At 43.1% G+C, this 12,129-nt stretch overlaps 1 pseudogene; it reads left to right on the top strand.

The window, feature by feature from the left end:
• Positions 1-478: 478 nt before the first annotated feature.
• On the top strand, positions 479-11,324 carry LOC118556728 (annotated as a pseudogene).
• Positions 11,325-12,129: the final 805 nt, after the last annotated feature.

Consider the following 12,129-nt stretch of genomic DNA (forward strand, 5'->3'; position numbering starts at 1 on the left):
ATTACAAACATCTTATGGGAAATTGTTTTGAACTATAATAATTGAGGTATTTGGAGATTGCTGTAAAAATCAAATGTCCAATTGAAGAAAATGTATTAAACCTAAACATAAAAAATGTTGGTTAAATAATAAAAACTGTTGATCTTTAATAAAAAAATGCAAACAAATTTCCTATAATATACTATGAAAACAAGCTCTTGTTTCAAATAGTTGTGTAACTCTTGTGGCTCTAAAACAAATTGTTTAGCTGGACCGAGGGCAAAAATGGCTCTGCGGGTTGTAAGGGTTGCTGACCCCTGGGCTAGGTCATGTTAATTATTAAAACCTCCATCCGTACCCTCACAGCATCGAATAGCTTGAAGCCTCTAAATTAGAGAAGGATGCGCCCTGCTGGACAAAAAAAAAAGAAAGAAAGGGTCTAAACTCGGTGCTCAGTTCGTGTATCCGCCAGAACATCAGGGGGCAGACGAGAGCCAGCCTAACGTTGCACTTCTCGATAGCCGAAGAAGAACCTGCTTAGCCGAGCAAAATGGCGGACGTTGAAATGGACATCATGTCCAGAAGAATGAATAATGGAAACGAACACGTGTAAGTCTTCCTATTAAAACCAGTTCGCGTCGGCAGCTGTGGCATGTGAGCGGATTCTGGAGCTCGAATCGAAAGAGAACGATGTGAAACGGGAAAAGAGGACAGCGTTGCAGCTTCACGTTACCGGAGCATGCTAATTGCCTCAGCTAGCTGGCTAATGTTCTTTAGCCTAGCTAGACCCAAGTTTGGCTAAACTCACGAGCTGAACGTGTGCGTTAAATTGCATTCATTCGTGTTCCTTTCAGTGGAGTTTCGGCGCCTGCCCCTTACATGTCAAAAGCTGTTCTTTTTTGTGTGTTTTGAAGATTTCAATAACACATGCTAGCATAGTTCGTGTAGCCTGCTAGTTGTAAGAGTAAAAGACGTTAGCATCTGTGAGCTAATAAAGCAGCCGAGGCGGTCTGGGTCAGAGGAAGGGCTAGCAAGTCAGGTTGACATGACGGCACAGGACTCTCTGTGCCAGACCCGTCGTTTGTAATTCATCCCCATTGTTTAATGTGTAGTCGTCGCTTTAGCTTTCAGGCTAAATCGAGAGCATTACGTAATCCCAGCGTTTATAAAGGGGCTCGCAATGGTTCGGTTTATGTTGGCTTTTTTTTTTTTATTTCTAAATGCGCTACGAACAGGAAACCGGTTAGTCGCACGCTGGATCTGCAACAATGTGTTTGTTTTTGGTGGCGTTTTCAAAGATTGACACTAATAAAGGAATCGCTGGAAACTTTATTTATTTTTTTGCATTTAACAGGGGCCTGTCTGTTTAAATTAACAATCGCTGTAAGTTAGGATTATTTTTATTTTACCACAACAGCTGCTTTTATTTTAGGTGGACTTCTTTTGTTAGAATGTGAAAGGTTATGTCACCGTCCTAATATAAATAAATAGGTCAGGATCAGTGATCTGACACGTTACCTGGCTGTGCACCTGTCGTTGACACAAGGCTAGTTTATGCAAACACCATGCTGCCCTGTTTTCTTAGTTTTGTCAGAGCGTGTATAGCCCTGGGACTTTTCATGCATATAAATTCATTCCTACTTTGGGGATGTTTCAGGTCTGTTTTAAACAACCAGTGGTTTACAGTGTTTTCTATGGCTTGGTGTGATCTGTGGTTCATCTTTCACAAGTCTCATCTGGCACAAACACAATCATAAATGAAATGTTCTTAAAACAAAGGAAAGAAAATGTCCAAATCTAAACATTTATCTCTTTAAATTCTGAAATTAATAAACTACAGATGAGTAGAAATTAATAAACTACAGATGAGTAGTCTGTACTATAACTGTACTATACTAAAAAAACAAGATTTCTATTATCTAGATGATATCTGGCGAGTGGATTGAACCATTTTTGGGGCTAAATGGTCTAATTTTGGCCCGTCGTTTCGTTAGCTTTTAGTTACCATGGAGAGCAGCCATTGTTGGGCGGGTTGCGTTTGCCGTTCCTTTCGTTGCTGCATTCAGTTTTGTGTCAGCCTTTCACCGCAGCATCAGGTTATCTCGCTGCGGACCCACGGCGGCAGCGGCGTCTGGACAGAAGGATGTTAGCCGTCGTCCTGCCAACACACGTTTCTATGGAGACAGTCCATAACAGAAACACAGCGGCCCCTTAGGTGAAATTGTACGCGCTGTGTGTGTGTGTGTACTTGCATCTGTAAATAATCCATGCTGTTATACAGGAGACTAGAGCCGCACAACACCAGAAAAAAATTATTATTGGGATGGAATTGCTGAAAATGGCAACATTAACTACTGTTAACCCACATTTTTTGACAATTTTTTTTTTTTTTTGTGTGTTTATAATGTTCCCATTTCCCTCCCATGACGCTTAGCCTCTCGGCTATTAAAGTTTTACACTCTGCGTTGGCATTAAGGGCAGATAGTCTGGCCAAACGTATCGTCCGTATGTAGCCTGTGCTGCTTGACACGTGGGATGTCTTACCCAATACTGCATCCAGCCGGTCCTTTCGCGATTCGATACGTTGTGCAGCTCAGCTAGGAGTGACCCTCTGCAGTAAAGAAAGTGTGGTGTAGTCCGCAGTCCGGACTTTCTCATCAGCAAAGTGAACGTTACGCACAGCCAGTCTTGAATGATGTCACACAGTTTGGGTTGATTTCAGGCAAAGAAAGGCAGAGCTACTACTAAACAAGCTGCACCACATGTAAATAAAGCTAAAAGCTAATCCTACAGTAAGTCAGGCCATAATTCTTGGAAGTTTCTCTTTTCAAACAAATGGATAAAATAAAAAGCGGTGTTAATCTTCCTTGTTTTAGTGAAGTTGAACACATATTTGTGTTCAACTAAGCAATCTGTTGCTCAAACAGTAAATCTAGCAGCTAGAGGTGAATGTGATGTTTCTCTGCACTACACGTGGCCAAAGTATGATGAACATAAATTAGAGAAAGTAACTGAAAGTATTAGATTCATCAAGTTTTATTTGTTTTTATTTAATAAAATGTTCTTTTAAAATGTACTTATTATAAAAGGGAACTAGTTTAAATAAAAATACCTTTGAAATGCAAATGTCCTGTTCGTAAAAGTCTCGGCATTTTACAGCGAATCCAACAGGAAACCTGATTGTTTCACCTTGCAAGCTTTGTAATAACTTTTTTTCCCCCCTCAATGTTTCACTACTTAGTTCTTTATGCTACATCAACTTATATTACTTTTTAACAGTCTTGAGAAAAAATTTCTGTTCAGCGAATTTAGTTTTTTCTCTCTAATAAACAGAAAGCAAGACCTGGAGAGAGACGAAAGAAGCGGGAATGAGGACAGCGGAGACTTGTCAGAAGAGGAGGGCGAAGAGGTAAAAACTACACGTTTAAACCAACTCACATTAAAACTCTTTGATTAAATGTATAAAAACTGACATTTCTTGCCAATATTATGGTTGAATTTGAAGTGTAACAGCAGATTATCTCTGAGGCTTTGGCTTGTAAATTTTCCTCTGAGCTTTTTCACATTTTATTTCATTACAACCAGAAACAGAGTATTTTATGGGAAGTTTATGTGATAGATGAGTAAAAAGTGTCTAACTGTGACATGAATGGGTTTTCATTTTTCTAACAACCCTGACTTTTAGATTCAGTCCCCTGAAATCAGTACTTTGCATGACCAGATTTTAAAGTTTTCTCTCTGATCCATTTACCAGATCAGAGAGAAAAATTCATACTCCTACGTTTTTGTTTCTAAATAATGTGTATTTTTTTCCTTTTGGTTAAATCAAATAGATTTTGGCTAAATGGAACAAACTCCAACCTTTCCGTACTGCTTTGCTTTTGTCTTGCTTTTAATGTTTAAGTTTAGTCCCATTCAGGGGGGGGGGGGGTTCTAGACCAAATTTACCAAGGGGGGCCAAGGTGGGGCCAGTGTTTTTTCACAGGGGCACAGAAAAACAAATTAAAAACAATAAAATGGCAATATTTAACTGTGTAATAATATTAAGTAACCCACTTGTGGCTCTGGAACTGCAGGTTTCAGACCCCCGATCTAGCAGTTGAAAACTTTGCCCCCTGCTCAATACGGCTAAAGCTAAACGTGAAACATCTTAAGTTTTAAATTCTTTTTAGAGTAAAGCTGTATAGGTAAAAAATAATATTGGTCAAAGTGACCAATCAGTTATGGTTTCTTTGCCATTCCAAACAATCATGAGAAGTTTTTTTAACATCATGCTTTTAGAACAGGGGCCAAGGCCATTTCTACAGGGGCATGGGCCCCTGTTGGCCCCTGGCTAGAACCGCCCCTGGTCCCAATAGTTGATAATGTTGATATAACCTGATAAAGTTAACAGATATTAACCATGGAGAGATTCTTTTAACTAGAGAGAGCAACACGTCTCTGAACTGTCGTCCTTCCACCATCTTACTGCTGAGTTTTATCGCTGTGGTTTGTCCCACCCAGGAGCAGGCGGGGACTAATGGCGAGAAGAATGAGGAAGGGTCCAAGCATCACAGCAGCAGCGGCGGGAAACACAAGAGGAAAAAACACAAGCACCGCAGCAAGCACAAAAAGCACAAACACGCAGCCGAGGACGACAAGGAGCGCAAGCGTAAGCACCGCCATAAGCATCGGAAACACAAACGTAAGGAGGCCTCCTCCCCCGCCGCCGCCACCGCCGCCGACGTCCCCTTTGGCGCCGCCAGCAACAGGAAGCTGGAGTCCTCTCCGTCCTCCGGAAATCCCAGTCTGGACGACCGGGCCGTGCTGGAGGATCTGGAGAAGCAGAGGGCCCTGATCAAGGCTGAGCTGGATAGCCAGCTGATGGAGGGCAAGGTCCAGTCCGGCATGGGTTTGATCCTTCAGGGGTACAACTCTGGGTCCGAGGAGGACGGCGACGGCAGGTTCAGAAACGGAGAGCAGCGTCCGAGGGGCAGCTCAGGTAAACTCATATCTCCCAAAGGGGAAAAAGGCGGGAAATCCAGAAGGGACTCAATCGACGGCAGTAAATCCGGGTCCAAGCGCCGCAGTCGGAGTAAGTCGGCAGACAAGCCGGCCAAGGAGCCCAAGCCGGACAAGGGGACCAAAAGCAGCAAGGAGGCTGCAGCGAAGGACCGCGGGCGCGCGCGGAGCAGATCGAAAGACAGAAAACAGAAACAGTCCGGCAGCGCCGATCGCTTCAAGGAGAAGAGGAAGTCTGCCTCTCCTCCCAGCTTCAGGAACGAGCAGAAAGCCGGGCGCCCCGACAAGCGCTCGTCCCCGCAGCGAGACGAGAGACCAAACCAGGAGAGGCCGAGCCGGCGCTCCAGGTCGCCCGTACGGGACCGGCCCAGCCGCTCCGACGCCGAGCGGGACAAGCGGCCGGCCAAGTCCCCCTCCAAGGACACGTCGCTGGGAAAGGAGAACCGCTCCCCTCACAGACGAGGACCCCACAGCCCGGCGAGGAGACGCAGCGCCTCCCCCCGCCACAGAGACGCCCACCACCCCTCAGCCAGTGCCTCAGACAGGACTTCAAAACATTCTCCGCCCAGAAGGTCCCCGGCCCGGAGAGCACGCAGCCGCTCAACAGAGGCCCGCAGGAGGGAGGCAGACAGACAGGACTCGCCTCTGAGGTTTGTTACTGCTGCAAACCAGACAGCTTCACCCAGAAGTGCCTGTAGTTATTGATTCAGTTCTTTATTACACACTAAAGGGGATATTTCTGTTCATTTTGATAAAACCCAAAAGTTAGTTTCTCAGAAAATCAATAAAAACCTCAATCTAATAATAGAAATGTTACGTTATGACTTAAACTATCGAGGACAGAGACTGCTGTGTCGCTGACACCCTCTGCAGGGTTAGCCACAAAAACTCATTTCTAAAGAAACCCGCTCCTCAGATTGCTCTACGGAAGCATGTTAAAGGAAAGTTGAGTGGAAGGAAAAAGTCTGGTGGGAAAAGATGTTGGAGAAACCAGAAAAGGCTCCACCCTGAGAGGATTGTGACTAAAGCGCCTCTCAAGGCTTCACATCTGGAGTTATGTGGCCAATAAAAATACCCCAGTATTCTTATAATCCTTTCTTTTTTCTCTTCTAAAATAAAAGATTGAAATTTTTTTGTAATTAATCTACAAATATTCAAGTTTATTTTCTGAGTTGTTTTTACGGGTCATTTTGGAGTAGGACAAGAAACCTCAGTAAGGAACATCTGTAATAGTTAACATCTGTAAAAGTATCCGTCCCTGATTTAAAATGTTGCTTTTAAATGTGTAAATTAGGATTATGTTACAATTTTCTAATAACAGTGTGATTTCTTTATGTCAAATCACTTTAAAAGATCACCAGCATTTAATAAAGCATCTTATACGGCTGTAAATCTGACCAAGAAGCATCGAGTGAGACCTTTTTGTGGCGCCTCATGGTTAAAAAACAAAAATGAAAAAATTTAAAGGTCGCTCAGTGAAGGTGATCTGATATAAAACTTGTTTTTAATGCATCTGGGAGTTAAAACAAAGATCTTGCCGAGAAAGACAGATCGTTGATGCCTCGTCGTCGTACGCTAGAAAGCTAATGTTGACACAGTAACCCAACATTCAACATCAAATTGTCTTATTTGTCCTGGTTTCATGTTTAATAAAAGAAAGTAATGAAAAACGAAGCCCTTTGCCTTCATTAGACATCAGATTAAACCCAAAATAACCCGTAGAATGTCGGCATTGTTTTCTCCTGCAGGAAGCGAACTCGGGCCGACGCCGGGCCGCTCGGGGACCGGTCCCGGGAGAAGAGTCCCAGGTCGGCCTCTCGGCGCCGGGTGAGCCGCTCGCCTCTGAGGAGGAGGTCTCCGTCGCCGCCGCTGCCGCGCCGCTCTCGCTCCTCGCCACGGAGGCGAAGCAGGTCTCCGCTCAGGCGCAGGTGAGTCCCGCTCAGGTCGGCGCTGTAAACGAAATAAAAGGCCGATTAGATTCCCTGCGCTGACGTCCGCGTCTGCACGAACCGCAGGTCCGGGGAGAGAGACCGGTACGGACGGCCGCGCCAGTACCGCCGCTCCATGTCCCGGGATCGCATGAGGAGGCGGCGCCGCAGCAGAGACGAAGACAAGTTCAAAGGAAGCCTGTCGGAGGGGATGAAGCTGGACCAGGAGTCCTCCGAGGATGAAATGTGAGCACAGAAAACGTCTTCCTCTGTTTCTTTTTCTTAATGAACAGTTTCTAAAGGCCGATGCAGGACTTTGCAAAATCTTCACGCCCCATAAACATTTTCACATGTAGCAGATTTTTAATCTACTGACTACAAGGTCAGATGAGACCAAACCTAAACACTGAATCATGGTGGTTCTATATAAACTGGAGACCGGCTGGGAATAGGCAGTTATTCTTAAAACCGTTTCCTGGAACTTTTGGTTTATTGTGATCACAATAAGTGAATTAATGACATTTGAAACCCCCAAAAAACTGACATAGTTGTTGATGTCGTTACTTTCCCTATTGTATGTCCACTGTAGATTACACTGGATCATAAATATAACTAAACATATAACTCAATAATTCTATATTGCTAAATACCTACTGCAGTACATTTAAATATATGATTAATTTGCAGTGATTGTGTGCACTTTGGTGATAAAAAAATCTGTGCTGGTTGTCCTGAGGAGGCGCGTTTGACAAAGGGTTTGTGTTTTTAGGAGCAGTATTTGATGCAATCGCCTGCGTACAAGACTTCAGTCAAGCTGTAAATAGTTTATCATCACTTTTATTATGATAATGAAAAACATAAAATGATGAAATACAATCGTCCTAAAGATGCAGCCAGCGCTACAGTGGAATTGCTTGGATCAAAGCCTGTTGCCTCACTAGAATGGCCGGTCCAGTGGTGCCCCCTAGGGGCGGCTTAGTATAATTGCAGGAAGGAGAATGGTAGAAGTGGACTAAAAAATGACAATTATATATTCATGATAATGATTATTTCAATTACAGAGTAAAATAGACAGTTACATTTAAAACAATTACACTTTAAAAGTATGAGTTTTGTGATTTAAAGATTAGTTTATTGTTTGTTTTTTTTTACTGCAGTTGGCTTTTTTTTGTTCACTTAGACTTAGACAAACTTTATTGTCATTGTCTAAAGCCAACTGCAGTAAAAAATAACAATAAAATAAACTAATCTTCTTTAAATCACAAAAATCAGACGTTTACATTCAGCTGTTCAGCTGTCAGATTGGTTGGAGGGGGCGAAAACATTCTTTTGCGTCACAGGGGAGCCCACCAAGAAAGGTTTGGGAACCACTGGCCTAGTCAAAGTCCAGAGAGAAATCCAATGTAGAATCCGTGCCGAAACTGGAGTTTGCAGATCTGCAAAATACAACATGGATGTTTATTAATTTATTTTTTTTATAAAGAAAACTGGGGTGAACATTTTTGTCGTGATGTGCAGAACTGGTTGAGACGAAACCCAAAAGAGATGAAGTCTTAATTGTGGCCAAATATGGTCCTGCATAGTATTTACAGGGAGGCTGAGTACAAAGAGATGACACGCTTCTCCTGTTTTTAATTATTAAAACAATTTAATGTTGTGACAAAATGAAAAAAAAAAGTCTGTGTATTTGGGTTTCTAAGCTTAATTTTGATCAATAAATTTTGCGTTTTATGTAGAAATAACACGTAGCAGCCCTGTTAAACTGAGCTTGTTTCTAAATCTGGTCACTAGTCCAGATAAATTGTTAGTTTTAGAAAGTTTCTGCAGAAAGAAGCTGATTATGCCAGGATTTGTTGCTTTTTATTTAGGGTGGGAAATTAGCCGATTTCTTTTCTGCTGCTTGTTGGCAGGTTGGAAGACTTTGAAGGAGAGGAGATCGACGAAGAAGCTCTTATCGAGCAGCGGCGCCAGCAGCGCATGGCCATCGTCCAGGTCTGTTGGCGTCCCCCCCCCCCCCCCCCCCCCCCACCCACAGAGTCAGGTGGGCTTTAGCGGAGAGAGACCCCCATGCCCCTTCCATCGATCCACCTTTCCCTCCCGCTGTCTTCCCAACAGAAATACAAGACGGCCAACGAGGAGAGCAACATGGCGTCGGAGCCCAACAGCCCTCAGAGCAGCACGCGCAGCCGCTCGCCTTCGCCCGACGACATCCTGGAGCGGGTGGCCGCCGACGTCAAGGAGTACGAGCGGGAGAACCTCAACACGTTCGAGGCCAGCATCAAAGCCAAGCACAACCTGATCGCCCAGGAGAAAGACGGTAAAGTCCCAGTGGAAACGACTCACGCTGCCGTACGAAGCCGACAGAATCCACCGGCCGGCCTGCCGCCTCTAGAGACGATCACATCGCCTGGCTAGTCGTGTTTAGATGTGAACCGACGTGTTTAGTTTTCACCCTGTTGTCCCAATTAATGCAGACCTCAGTCGCAGGATATGTTTGCGTCATTCAACCCTGGAAAAACATTTATTAAAATGCCGAATAGACCCAAAAACGTTGTTGATTAGGAGGCAAAAATCTTTGAATTTCTTTGACGGTTGAAGTTGCTGTCCCTTTAAGTCAAACGTTTAAGCTTTTGGGGCAAAAGCATAATAAGTTTTCAGTGAATATCGGTTAATTGCTTGTCAAAAAAAAAAAAAAACACAACAAACTGCAGTAAATCAGGCTGGGTTTGGTGAAATAAACTGGAGTTTCCTGTAGGGCTGAACAATTAATCTCATTTTCAATATAATCGTGATTTAAAATAATACAATTTCCAAATCGCAGAGGTCTGCAGTTTTTGGCTATGTAACAATTAGGGAATTAGACACGTCCATTAGGTGTTGGTAAAATGTTTAAAGTGGGTTTGCCTCCACATGGAAGGGAAGACAGTTGCAGCAGTGAGATAATCTAATTTTATTACTTGTTTTAGAGTTTGTATAATCATACTAAGCATTAAGTACTGGACAATCAGTTTAGTACATAGACTTGCTTGTTGGTTGCACTTTATGTTCAACAAGGATTGATGTCCAAATCAATTAAAAGCTGTTCTCTTGAACAATATTCTGATAAATAGAAACATTAAAAGTTCATATTTAAAATAGTCCTTGTTTACAAACATCTTTATTTAGAGGCCATTTTTGTTGCTTGTGGTTAATGCGGAGAAAAGTCAAAATTGTAATTTTGATTGAAACATATTGTAGGCAGAACGCAATCATTACTGCTGAGTTGAGACGCTGTGGGTCTTTTAGCAACTAATCCACATGGCGAGGAAACAAATTGATTTGTTGTTTGTATATATTTTGAAACGCATGATAAATTAAAATGGAAAAAAACTCGCATTAAATCACAATATTAAGAAAAAAAATCGCAATTAGATTATTTTACAAAATCGTTCAGCCCTAGTTTCCTGTTTCCAGCAGGCAACCTGTCCACCAAAGCTGGAGGCGCTGAATCTTAGCGAGGAGCAAAGCTGAACGCATAAAGACCAGCTGGCCAAGGCACACTTTCCCTAGATTATTATTTTTATTATGGTCAACACAAAGTCTAATAAGTCACCGTCTCTGTGAGTTTGAGCCATAAAGGCAGGTGAACGGGCCGTTTATCGCAGGTTTTCACACGTTAGGGGGGGGGGGGGGGGGTGGCGGCTTGATCTGTGTGAAGAATGCAGCATTGTGAGGCAGGGATTTTAATTGAATATCTCTCTCTGTCATGTGTTCATTCAGTTGCTGGCTTGTTTTCCAAAGCCTGGTTGTGTCTGCTTCCTGCAGCTTGTTTTGATCTCTGCAGAGTATGTTAATCAAACACATGTTCCAGATATACTGTTTTCCCGCGTGGCGCCTGAGCCCCAGGGAGTCACCGCCTCCTCTGGCCGCTCTCTCTTTGTCTCAGCAGCAGCCAACCCAAAGAAGCCCACGGCCCCCGACATGTTCACGGAGTCCGACGACATGTTCGCCGCTCATTTCGACGTAAGTAGGCACGCTTGAACCCCCACCACCCACCCGGGTAAGGCGGGCCTAACCCTATCCTGACTGACTGCTGTCTCTGCAGAGCGCCAGGATGAGAGCAGCAGGCGTAGGGAAGGACTTCAAGGAGAACCCCAACCTCAGGGACAACTGGACCGATGCCGAGGGATACTACAGTAAGTCCTGGGAACCGGGGTCCGTCCTGATTCCTTGTTTCAGCCAAGCAAACGACCCTTTTCTTCCTTTAGGGGTGAACATCGGCGAGATGTTGGACAAGCGCTAACGACGTGTACGGCTACACGGGCCAGGGAGTGTTCAGCAACGTGATCAGAGCCAGGGACACGGCCAGGGCCGGCCAGGAGGTGGCGGTCAAGATCATCCGCAACAACGAGCTCATGTGAGAGGCTGTTGGTCTTTGGTTTTAAAGCTTCCAGGCTGGAATAAGTTTGGATTAAGAGGTTTAGATTAGGGGGGAAAACATATTAATTTTTCAGTTTTTGAGTTACACACGTGGACTTCTCTAAATTAACTGCTCCAGCCACATGTTTCTGGGTTTATATGGCGTCAAAGCTTGAGCTGGACCGGATTTAGGCGTCGATTTTAGCCACAAACCTCAGTGCCTTATTATTTATATATATATATATATATATATATATATATATATATATATATATAATATATATATATATATATATATATATATATATATATATATATATATATATATATATATATATATATATATAAATTTATTTATTTTTTTTTTTTATTGAATTTTCTCTTTTAGACACAACAAATTTTACAAGCCAAATTAACTACTTAACATTGGTAGATATGTGCTTACATTCATTCACTCACGCACTCACCATTCAAACCTGCATTTGTTCTAAGAAAGAAAAAAAATATACAAAACTCTTTAGATTAAGACAGAGAAAAATAACAATACAGTATCAAAGTAGAACCTCAGTGGCTTTTTTATTTGATTAACAGTTTATATTGTTGCGGGTCAATGCTAATTCTCACACAGAGCCGCTTTATCTTTGCCGCGGTGCCGAGACGGTTTCAGTGAGGCGTTGCAGCGATGCTTCATAGTGAGAAAGCAAAGAGCGACAGTGGGGAGGAATGGCTCCCGTTTAACACCAAATCATTTTCAAATAGAAAGACAGTGGTAGCTCCTGATATTTTATGTTTACAGCTACAAACAAAATCTGAAAAGTGTGGT

Source organism: Fundulus heteroclitus, chromosome 21 (genome assembly GCF_011125445.2).
Source record: "Fundulus heteroclitus isolate FHET01 chromosome 21, MU-UCD_Fhet_4.1, whole genome shotgun sequence".
NCBI lineage: Eukaryota > Metazoa > Chordata > Actinopteri > Cyprinodontiformes > Fundulidae > Fundulus > Fundulus heteroclitus.